The sequence below is a fragment of the Sapajus apella genome, unplaced genomic scaffold (genome assembly GCF_009761245.1).
Source record: "Sapajus apella isolate SASKATOON/1434 unplaced genomic scaffold, GSC_monkey_1.0 scaffold1, whole genome shotgun sequence".
Lineage (NCBI taxonomy): Eukaryota > Metazoa > Chordata > Mammalia > Primates > Cebidae > Sapajus > Sapajus apella.
In genome coordinates this window covers 6,365,894-6,378,284 of record NW_022436941.1, presented here as the reverse complement: position 1 = coordinate 6,378,284, position 12,391 = coordinate 6,365,894, and the positions used below count along the sequence as shown (strand labels likewise).

At 46.2% G+C, this 12,391-nt stretch overlaps 1 pseudogene; it reads left to right on the top strand.

The window, feature by feature from the left end:
* The first annotated feature begins 7,190 nt into the window (after positions 1-7,190).
* LOC116559251 lies at positions 7,191-7,663 on the top strand (annotated as a pseudogene).
* Positions 7,664-12,391: the final 4,728 nt, after the last annotated feature.

Below are 12,391 nucleotides of genomic sequence, written 5' to 3'. Positions count from 1 at the left end.
GATATTCTAGCCAGGAGTGGTGGCATATACCTGTAGCCTTAGCTACTTGGGAGGCTGAGGCAGAAGGATCACTTGAGCCCAGGAGTTCATGCTGCATTGACCTATAATTACATTACTGCACTCCAGCCTGGGTGACAGAGCAAGATGGACAGTAGGAAGGAAGGAAGGAAGGAAGGAAGGAAGGAAGGAAGGAAGGAAGGAAGGAAGGAGGGAGGGAGGGAGGGAGGGAGGGAGGGAGGGAGGGAAGGAAGGAAAGGAGGGAAGGAGGGAGGGAGGGAGGGAGGGAAGGAGAAAAAGTAATTTTGCATTTTCAATATTTATAGATAACCATGATTTCCTATATAGAATTATTATTATTATTTTGAGACAGAGTCTCACTCCGTCACCAGGCGCCAGGCTGTAGTGCAGTGGCGTGACCTCAGCTCACTGCAACCTCTGCCTCCTGGGTTCAAGCGATTCTCCTCCCTCAACCTCCCGAGTAGCTGGGCTTACAGGTGCCTGCCACCAGGCCCAGCTAATTTTTGTATTTTCAGTAGAGATGGTGTTTCACCATGTTGGCCAGGATGGTCTTGAAATCCTTACCTCAGGTGATCCACCTGCCTCAGCCTCCCAAAGTGCTGGGATTACAGGCGTGAGGCACCGTGCCTGGCCATAATTTTTATTACATTTTTGTTCTGATGGAGTCAGAACATGCTACCCTAAAACATGGCACCGTGGCATTTGAGAAAGCAGGAGCAGGAAGGCCACTCTCATCATTCCTTCTCCTCTCCCTTCTCCCCTGAAGCAGGTCATAAGACCCTTATTCAAGAGGTACCCTCCCTGTAGCCAGAGGAAAGGAACACCTTTATTTCTGAAGACACAAAGAAAAAGAATCTGAGGGCCGGGCACGGTGGCTCAAGCCTGTAATCCCAGCACTTTGGGAGGCCGAGGCGGGTGGATCACGAGGTCAAGAGATCGAGACCATCCTGGTCAACATGGTGAAACCCCGTCTCTACTAAAACTACAAAAAATTAGCTGGGCATGGTGGCGCGTGCCTGTAATCCCAGCTACTCAGGAGGCTGAGGCAGGAGAATTGCCTGAACCCAGGAGGCAGAGGTTGCGGTGAGCCGAGATCGCGCCATTGCACTCCAGCCTAGATAACAAGAGACAAAAACCGTAAAAAAAAAAAACTCCCCAGAAGAGACAGAGTTAAAATGAATCTGAACAAACAGGCCTTACTAGGTTTCACTGAGTTTATTATCATTAGATCATACCTCTTTTTGTTTAAACAGATTCTCACTCTGTCACCTCTGGTGAAGTACAGTGACAGTCACAGCTCACTGCAGCCTTCATCTCCAAGGCTCAAGCAATCCTCCCACCTAAGTCTCTAAATAGCTGGGACTACAGGCCATGCCACCACGCCCAGCTAATTTTTTATTTTTTGTAGAGATGGCATCTTGCTATGTTGTCCAGGCTGGTCTGGAACTCCTGGGCTCAAGTGATCCTCCTACCTCAGCCTCCCAATTGCTGGTATTACAGCCATGAGCCACTGTGACCTGCTGAGCATACCCTTTTGTCCTCCAATCATATTATTCCACAACTCTGCACTTTTCATCAAACCTAAGCATACAATCCAGGCAGACTATCTGAGACCAGGAGTTCAAGACCAGTCTGGCCAACATGGCGAAAACCCATCTCTACTAAAAATACATAAAGAATTAGCCAAGGGTCGTGGTGCATGCCTGTAGTCCCAGCTACTCAGGAAGCTGAAGGACAAAAATCACTTGAGCCCGGGAGATGAGGTTGCCGTGAGCTGAGATGGTGCCACTGCACTCCAGCCTGAGCGACAAGGAGAGACTTCATCTCAAAAACAAAAACAAAAGACGCCAGGCATGGTTGCTCATGCCTGTTATCCCAGCACTTTAGGGGGCCAAGGTGGGTGGGTCACAAGGTCAGGAGTTAGAGACCAGCCTGACCAACATGGTGAAATTCCGTTGCTACTTAAAAAATAATAATAAATAATAATAATAGCCAGGCGTGGTGGTGGGCGCCTATAGTCCCAGCTACTCTGGAGGCTGAGGCAGGAGAATTGCTTGAACCTGGGAGGCGGAGGTTGCAGTGAGCCGAGATTGCGCCACTGCACTCCAGCCTGGCGCCTGGCGACAGAGTGAGACTCTGTCTCAAAAAAAAACCAGCAACAACAAACAGGATCCACCAAAGAAAACAACTGCTTCCCATCACCTCCCAGATATTTCATTATCTACTGCAAAAAAAAAAAGAAGACCGAGGAATGTGATCACACCTCGACGGACCTTTTCACAAGATCAGGTCTGTTTCTAGGGCTCACTCATATGCAAAGAGGACCATTTACAGCTTAGTTGATGTTCTCCAAGGTCCATTCATTCTCCCTAATAATCATTTATTGCCCCTCAAAAGGATTACCTACATTTCCCCTGTCTATGAATAAAGTTATATAAGCATCTGGGCACCATACAATTATCTGGGTAATCACTTTGTGATCCCCAATTTCCCCCTCTCATCAATAAATTTGCATGCCTTTTTCTTCTATTAATCTGCCTTTTGTCAGTTCATTTTCAGTGAAACTTCAGAGGGGGAAGGGAGAAGTTTTCCCTCTTCACCTCTGCAAGCTGAACTTCTATGGACATACAGGGGTTTTCCTTTTTTTTTTTTTTGTTCTGTCCCCCAGGCTGGAGTGCAGGGGCACAATCAGCTCACTACAGCCTACACCTCCCAGGTTCAAGTGATTCTCCTGCCTCAGTAGATGGGACTACAGGCATGCACCACCATGCCTGGATAATTTTTTTTAGCATAGACAGGGTTCTGCCATGTTGGCCAGGCTGGTCTCAAACTCCTGACCTCAGGTGATCTGTCCTCCTTGGTCTTCCCAAGTGCTGAGATTACAGGTGTGAGCCACTGTACCCAGCCCAGGGTTTTCCTAATTTCTGATTCAAAACAGTATGCACTCTTTTTTTTTTGAGACCAAGTCTCTCTCTTGTTGCCCAGGCTGGAGTGCAGTGGCATGGTCTTGACTCACCACAGCCTCCACTTCCCGGGTTCAAGCGATTCTTGTGCCTCAGCCTCCCAAATAGCTGGGATTACAGGCTCCAGCCACCAGGCCCAGCTAATTTTTTTGTATTTTTAGTAGGGACAGGGTTTCACCATGTTGGTCAGGCTGGTCTTAAACTCCTCGGCCTCTAAAAGTGCTAGGATTACAGGCGTGAGCCACTGCACCCCACCTTTTTTTTTAAAAAACTGGGGACACACAGCTTTTGGTGGAAGCTCACTGCAGTTTTGATCTTCTAGACTCAAGCAATCCTCCTACCTGAGCCTGCCAGGTAGCTGGGACTACAGGCGCGCCACCAAGCCCAGCTAATTTTATTTAAATTTTTCAGGCTGGGCGCGGTAGCTCATGCCTGTAATCCCAACACTTTGGGAGGCAGAGATGGATGGATCACCTAAAGTTGTGAGCTCGAGATCAGTCTGACCAACATGGAGAAACCCCATCTCTACTAAAAATACAAAAAAATAGCCTGAAAAAAAAAAATAGCCTGGCATTGTGGTGCATACCTGTAATCCCAGCTACTTGGGAGGCTGAGGCAGGAGAATCGCTTGAACCCGGGAGGCAGCGGTTGTGGTGAGCCAAGTTTGTACCGTTGCACTCCAGCCTGAGCAACAAGAGCAAAACTCCATCTCAAAAAAAATAAGGTAAAAAAAAAACAAATTTTTTTTATAGAGACAGGGTTTTGTTATCTTGCCCAGGCTGATCTCGAACTCAAAGCAATCCTTTTGCCTGAGCCTCCCAAAGTTTGAGGATTACAGGTGTGAGCCACCGTGCTGGGCCGTCATGCACACTTCTAAAGTTTTTATTATGCTTAGCCGAATTATCCTCCAGAAGGTTTATACCTAAGTTTCCATACCTGCCAGTTGCAGGCTTACTCTTTAAAGCTGGTTAACAGCTACAGCAATCATTACTCTCACATTCTTGAATTTCTAGACTCTTTTAAGCAGCCTTTCTTCTCTTTGTGCAGCCCCCCAAACTCTGTGGCTGAGGCTCAGTAGGAGCGTGTGGTCCAGAGGCCCAGGCACTGAAATGCTAGGCTAGAAAACAGCTGGTTCTAATTTATCCTCCAGCACTTTCAGCTGTTCTGCTCCAATTTTGATCCATGCAACTCACGGGTGTGGGGGCACGCCAACAGGTGAATCCTCTCCCACCCCCAGAAATGGCTCAAGGGGGCCTCCTAGTGGGTGGCGGGACCACTGAGCCATGGACCCCAGGGTCACCTTTCTTCCCACCACAGTCAAGCTTAGCACATAACTTAAACACATAGTGGTCCCAGAAGTGTCGAGGAGAAAAAAATGCCCATTTTTTTTTCCTCCATATACAACAAAACTGTTCTAACATAGCCAAATGAACTAGAGAAGCAGTTTTATTTTTGCCCTTCCTGCCTTGGAAAACTGAAAATGCAGGTGCCATGAAAATACTAAATGGAGGCAGGACGCAGTGGCTCATGTCTGCAATCCCAGCACTTTGGGAGGCTACAGGGCGTGGATCACCTGAAGTCAGGAATTCGAGACTAGCCTGGTAACGTGGTGAGCCCCCATCTCTACTAAAAATACAATATTAGCCAGGTGTGGTGTTGGGCGCCTGTAATCCCAGCTACTTGGGAGGCTGAGGCAGGAGAATCATTTGAACCCGGGAGGCAGAGGCTGCAGTGAGCCGAGATCAGGTCATTGCACTCCAGCCTGGGCAATAGAGCAAAACTCCGTCTCAAAAAAAAAGAAAAAAACCTATGCGGAGAGTGCTCATGGAGCAAGGTTTCCAGCCTTTCAGAGGAAGGCTGGAAAACAATAAAAGCTTTCAAACTTTGGGATCTTCAACTCTTACAGAAGTATCTAAGCCAGGTGCGGTTGTGCACACCTGTAATCCCAGCTACTTGAGAGGATCCCTGGACTCAAGGCTGTAAGTCCAAGGCCAGCCTAAGTAGTGTGGCAAAACTCGTCTCTAAAAAAATAAATAAATAAACGCAAATTCTAAGCTGGGTGCAGTGACTCACGCCTGTAATCCCAACACTTTGGAAGACCAAGGCAGGTAGATCACTGGAGGTCAGGAGTTTGAGCCCAAGCTGGCTAACACGGTGAAACCCCGTCTCTACTAAAAATACAGAAATTAGCTGGGCATGGTGGTGAGTGCCTGTAATCCCAGCTACTCAGGAGGCTAAGGTGGGATAATTGCTTTATCCCTGGGGACAGAGAGCTGCAGTGAGCCGAGATCATGCCACTGCATTTCAGCCTGGGCAACAGAATGAGACTCCATCTCAACAAAAACAAAACAGAAATTCTGACTATTCCTTTCCTAGGGCTTCTCCAGCATCCCGACTCACCAACAGCACTGGGCTTTCACAAGGACAAATAATTCGCAAAACTTTTTGGGGAGTTTACTTATGATAATTGCCTTAAATTAACATCACAATGCAATGGAAATTGCACTTCCCTAAGGCTTCTTACTGCAGGAAGTTACCCAGCTCCTGACTGCAAAGGTAGTGACGATTAAAATCAGGTTGGTTAGCTTCTGTCTTGCAAGACTTATCTATTAATCCATTACTTGTATTAGTATAAAATGGCATTTCTATATCAAAATTCATGAATGTTTTAACCTATTGTAAACATAAGCTTTTTTTCTCCTGTTAAATCAGACAAGTCTTTTCTCTGCCAGAAACCTTAAAACTGGTATTCTTAAAACAGTATTCTACTAGCTTTTACTTTACTGGATGGATGTTCAGCTTTCAGATCACAGAAAGTCAGTCCTTTGCTATTTTGCTAGCCTCAGGCCATACCAGGAGAACTTCAGTGTGAGTGCCTTATTTTAAGCCTGCGAGCATCGGTGAACTAAAGTGCTCACAGGAAGATGGAGGAGGAGAACTGCAGACCGGCTTACATGAGGAGTGGAGGCAGTTCCAGAGACCCTGTAATGTCTTCAGACCTTTGAAGACTGTTTTGTAGAAGATGGCTTGTTCTTCCTTAATTTTCAAGGCAAGCATAGGACTAGAGAGCTACGTAAAGCTAGATTTTGTCTTTAAATGGAAGACCTTTAAACAATTAGAGCTGTCTGAAAGATACAAACACTTCCTTGGATTGAACTGAACTCCTAAATCATTGGGAGGATTCAAAAGAATGGTCATCTCACAGCTCTACAATAAATGCATGATTGAACATGATTAAATATTTAACATGATTATTTTACAATTTAAAAATATTTATACGGCCAAAGCCATTTGTTTTTAGAAAGCTTTGAAAATGTGGCCAGGCGCGGTGGCTCACGCCTGTAATCCCAGCACTTTAGGAGGCCGAGGCGGGTGGATCACGAGGTCAAGAGATCGAGACCATCCTGGTCAACATGGTGAAACCCCGTCTCTACTAAAAATACAAAAATTAGCTGGGCATGGTGGCGCACGCCTGTAGTCCCAGCTACTCGGGAGGCTGAGGCAAGAGAATTGCCTGAACCCAGGAGGCGGAGGTTGTGGTGAGCCAAGATCGCGCCATTGCCAGCCTGGGTAACAAGAGCGAAACTCCGTCTCAAAGAAAAAAAAAAAAAAAAAGAAAATGTTTAAGCAGGCTGCGCAGTTATAATCCCAGCACTTTGGAAGGCTGAGGCAGGCGGATCACCTGAGGTCAGGAGTTTGAGACCAGCCTGGCCAACATGGAGAAACCTTGTCTCTACCAAAAATACAAAACAATTAGCCAGGCGTTGTGGTGATTGCCTGTAATCCCAGCTACTCAGGAGGCTGAGGCAAGAGAATTGCTTGAACCCGGGAGTTGGAGGTTGCAGTGAGCCAAGATTGTACCACTGCACTCCAGCCTGGGCAACAGAGTGGGACTCCATCTCAAAAACAAAAAAAAGAAAAAAAAGAAAATGTTTAAGCAAACTTAAACATTTTTATTTTATTTTTATTAAAATAGAGACAAGGTCTTACTGTGTTGCCCACGCTGGTCTCAAACTCCTGAACTCAAGCAATCGTCTCACCTCAGCCTCCTAATAAACAAATTCTTGTTATTCTGACCACTAATTTGTAGAATGGAACCACGTAGCTAATCATCTTAATGCCACGCGGGTTTCTGAAACTGTTGCCTGGCTGGCTGTTGTTGACACCGTAGGGGCGAAGAGGGAAAGCGTCCCCCTTTACCTTCTGAAGGTTCACTGAAAATGACAAAAGGCACTCTTTCACCAAGGACCCACCAACATGGGCCACATTCAAACCAAAATTGTGAAGAAGGCAGCCTGGGTCATCATAGAAAACACGTGCCTGGGCGACGACTTCCACACGACCAGGCGTGTGTGTGAGGAGATCGCCATTATCCCTAGCAAGAAGCTCCGCAACAAGATAGCAGGCTACGTCACGCGTCTAATGACGCGGATTCAGAGAGGCCCAGTAAGAGGCATCCCCATCAAGCTGCAAGAGAAGGAGAGAGAAAGGAGAGACAATTATGTTCCTGAGGTCTCAGCCCTGGATCAGGAGATCACTGAAGTGGACGCTGAAGCTTCTGGATTTCGGCAGTCTCCAACCTGCAGGTCACTCAGCCTACAGTTGGGATGGATTTCAAAACGCCTCGGGGACCTGTATGAATCTTTTCTGCAATGCTGTATGATTTTCAATAAACCTGAGACAACAGAAAAAAAAAAAAGAAAATGACAAAAAGCAGGAAGGAGAAAAAGGCATACAAATTTATTTACCATGCAGGGCACGGGGGAACTGCATGAGAATGATTATCCAATAACCCAATGAGGTCTAAATGTTGATAGACACTTCTTCATAGAGGAAGGAGAGATGAGAGTGTAGGAGTAAAAGATTTTTAGTGGAGAATGAATGGACCCAGAAGGCAGACTTGATCTTGTGAATGATTCTGGTAATTGAATGGGGCAGGAGAACAAACAATGGTTTGGGAAGAAGATTGTCTGGGCTGTAGCTATGGTGTTTTATGTTCAGTCTCTTCCTCTGTGATAGAAGTTTTAATTTTCTCTGGCTAATGAAATTTCAGGGAAGGGATCAAAGGCAATTGTGTTCCTCTTTGGGGGTCCAGTTTCTAGGTAGATAAGGGAACTTCAGAGAACAGCTTCATTCTGTGCTTTGGGAGAGACAGGATCAGAGAGACAGGGAGGAAGGGGGAGGTCAGAGGGAGACCCTGAGCTGAGGCTTATTTCTGAGGCCTTTCAATTTTCAAAGCACTCAGCATGCTGAAGCGTCATATTTTGGGGTATGGCTTTCCGTGCTTTAACATCTGCTCAAAAAAAGAAATAATTAATGTCAAAACAATAAAAATGCTTTATATTTATATTCTTCTGTATTTGTAAATATCCAGATTTTAGCTGTTTCTCTTTTACCATATAAACTTATGTTTATGTATTTCCAAATTACATATTTATATATTCTGGAGATGATTTTAGCTTTCAGGAGGACTCATCTGTTTCCTTAGGGTTTTTTTTGTTTGTTTTTTTTTTGAGACAGAGTCTCGCTCTGTTGCCCAGGCTGGAGTGCAGTGACACAATCTAGGCTCATTTGGACCTCCACCTCCCAGGTTCAAGTGATTCTCCTGCCTCAGCCTCCCGAGTAACTGGGATTACAGGTGCGTGCCACCACGCCCAGCTTATTTTTGTATTTTTAGTAGAGACAGGGTTTCACCGTGTTAGCCAGGATGGTCTCCATCACCTGACCTCATGATCTGCTCACCTCGGCTTCCCAAAGTGCTGGGATTACAGGCATGAGCCATTGTCCCCTGCAGTTTCCTTAACAGTTAATTCTCTTAACACCAAAGGATAGCTTCGTAAGCATAAAAGGGAGAAAATTATTCCATTCCTACCTTTAGCCATCAGTGGTAGATATCACTCCACAATCGAAGAACAAAATCCTCCTCTGAGAGTGAAACTCTTAAATAAAGCACGTTGTAGACCAGATTAAGCAACTGTGTAAGAAATTTGCCTAAAGAGATAGCTTTTTCCATAAAAAGCAAAAGACAGTGACATGGATGTCATCTCACTCCTGAATTTAGCTAAACGGAGGTCACTTCTCATCCTGCCCTGCCCCCCTTCAGGAGGAAGAATGCATCCCGGGCATGGTGATAGCCTGCAGAAGCCTTGGGCTCACCTCCTAAGCCCTCAGGACAGATGGAGAGAGGAGGACCAGACGGAGGGGAAAGGGGCGGGGAGGCGGCTGTGCTGCTGCAGGTCACGGGGCAAGACCTGCACTACATATGCTTCTAGGCTCCCAGAGATTGGCCAGAGGCTGATTGGCATCACACCATGCACATCTGTACTAGACACCAAATCACCGCTCAGTGCTCAGCCTCTACCAGAAAGTTTAGTCAGTTAGTTGTGCATATTAATTGCAGAAGAACTTCTGGTTTTGGTGTCTCCCTTTGGCCACAGTCCTAGCTTGTGGGGTTAGAGAAAACAAGAGTCCACTTTTTAGGGTTCCAGATTTAGCAAACAAATAAAATATAGAAATACAAGAGGATGAGTTAAATTTGAATTTCCAAAAAACAATAATTTTCTTAGGGTAAGCATATCCTAAATATATTTTAACTGGCAACTCTATCATATTTTCCAATCAAGAGTTAGGCACTGGGGGGACTCTATGTTTGGGTCGCCTTCCACAAACACTCCCTTTGTGGAAACCATCTTTCTCTCTCCTGGATTTCCCCTCTGGAGTCCCTTTCCACTCTCTTCCACACTCTCGTGGAAACCTGTCTTCCCCTCCTAAACTCCATCTCTCTCTATTCCCTTCCACTCAGTATGGAAGCTGCTTTCCTCTCCTGGATTCCATCTTTCTGGATTCTCTCACTCAGTGTGAGAGTTAGCTGTTTCTTTCTCTTTCTGTTTCTCTCTCTCTTTAAATAAATCACTTCCTGCAAACAAACAAAAAGGCCGGGCTCCGTGGCCCACGCCTGTAATCCAGGACTTTGGGAGGCTGAGGAGGGCAGATCACCTGAGGTAGGAGTTCGACACCAGCCTGGCCAACGTGGTGAAACCCTGTCTCTATTAATAAATAAATACATAAATAAAGAGTTAAGCACTGGGCCCAGTGGCTCACGCCTGTAATCCCAGTACTTTTGTAGCAGGAGCGGCCTCAAAGAAAACCTCTTAGCACCGAACTGGGGATGGAAGTGGCAGTTTTATTCGGCTGGGAGCTGCAGCTGGCTCCAGCCTAACAACCAAGCTCCTCGACAAAGAAAGTCCTGGCCCTTTCAAAGGCTTACAGTCTAAGGGGTGCACGTGTGAGAGGGTCGTGATCAATTAGGCAAGTGTAGGGGACGTGACTAGGTAGGGGTCTGAGCAGTTGAGCAAGAACAATGCCTTCCGGGGAAAATTCCTCCATCCCTTGTCTGCGATCTATAGATAGGACTGTGGTTAGGAGTAGGGGGTTTAATCTTTAACCTCTAGAGCCGGTCAGCGGCGCCAACCAGTCCTTCCACTGACCTCATCTGGCTGACCTTTAACTTTTACTTCCTCCTTTTCTCCAAGCACAGGCTCGGAGAAGGGAGTCTGCTTCCTCACTTTGGAAGGCTGAAGTGGGCAGATCTCTTGAGGTCAGGAGTTCGAGATCTGTCTGGCCAACATGGTGAAACCTCGTCTCTACTAAAATTACAAAAGAAATTAGCCAGGCATGGTGGCATGTGCCTGTAATCCAGCTACTTAGGAGGCTGAGGCAGGAGGATCACTTGAACCTGGGAGGAAGAGGTTGCAGTCAGACGAGATCAAGCCACTGTACTCCAGCCGGGGCTACAAAGCGAGACTCCATCTCAAAAAAAAAAAAGAAGATAAAGAGAAAAGTCAGCAGAATGAAAATAAATCAGAGAAGTAAGTAATGAATGACTAACACTTTTTGCTATTTTGTTTTTCTCAGTTTAAATTTTTTCTTTTAAAAATTACCTTTTGGGCCGGGCGTGGTGGCTCACGCCTATAATCCCAGCACTCGCAAGGTCAGGAGATTGAGATTATCCTGGCCAAAATGGTGAAAGCCCATCTCTACTAAAAATACAAAAATTAGCTGGGTGTGGTGGCGCACACCTGTAATCCCAGCTATTTGGGAGGCTGAGGCAGAAGAATCACTTGAACCCAGGAGGTGGAGGTTGCAGTGAACTGAGATCGCACCACTGCACTCCAGCCTGGTAACAGAATAAGACTCTGACTCAATTAAGAAAAAAAAAATTACCTTTTGTTGCCAGGCGCGGTGGGTCAGGCCTGTAATCCTAGCACTTTGGGAGGCCGAGGTGGGTGGATCATGAGGTCAGGAGTTCGAGACCAGCCTGACCAACATGGTGAAACCCTGTCTCTGCTAAAAATACAAAAAATTAGCCGGGCATGGTGGTGGGCACCTGTAATCCCAGCTACTTGGGAGGAGGAGGAGAATTGCTTAAACTAGGGAGGCAAAGGTGCAGTGAGCTGAGATTGTGCCACTGCACTCTAGCCTGGGCAACAGAGTGAGACTCCATCTCAAGAAAAAAAAAATTACCTTTTGTTTTTGTGAAAATAATGTAACTGCACACAATAATTAAAAAGTCAAAAGAGGCTGGGTGCAGTGGCTCATATGTGTTATACCAGCACTTTGGGAGGCCAAGGAGGGAGGATCACTTGAAGCCAAGAATTCTAGACCAGCCTGAGCAACATAGCAAGATCTTGTCTCTAAAAAAAAATTAGCTGGGAATGGCAACGTGCACTTGTAGTCATAGCTGCTTCAGAGGCTGAGGTGGGAGGATTGTATGAGCTCTGGTGTTGTGTGTATGATCATAGGCGAGCTATGATCCTACCCCTGCACTTCAGCCTGGGTGACAGAGCGAGACCCCAACTTAAAAAAAAAAATGTCAAAAGTACTACAAGTCATGTGATGAAAAACAGCAGTGCAATGTTCTACCCAATCCCATTCAATCCCATCCCGCTCTGATCCACCAAGGTAGACAGCTCATCTCTTTCCGTTGTTTCTTCCAGTTTAAACCACCTCCAATATTCCTAAAAATGCTTATATTGCTATTTAGTTGATTTGTCCGTTTTGGACATTACCTTTTTTTTTTTTTTTTTTTTTTTGAGACAAGTCTCACTCTGTCACCCAGGCTGGAGTGCGAGTGCAGTGACACAATCTCAGTTCACTGCAACCTCCGTCTCCTGGGTTCAAGCGACTCTCCTGTCTTAGCCTCCCAAGTAGCAGGGATTACAGGCACCTACCATCAAGACCGGCTAATTTTTTATTTTTAGTAGAGACAGGGTTTCGCCATGTTGGCCAGGCTGTCCTCCAACGCCTGACCTCAGGTGATCTGCCCACCTGGGCCTCCCAAAGTGCTGGGATTACAGGTGTGAGCCACCACACCCCACCGGCATTACTCACTTTTTTGTGATTACAGGAGA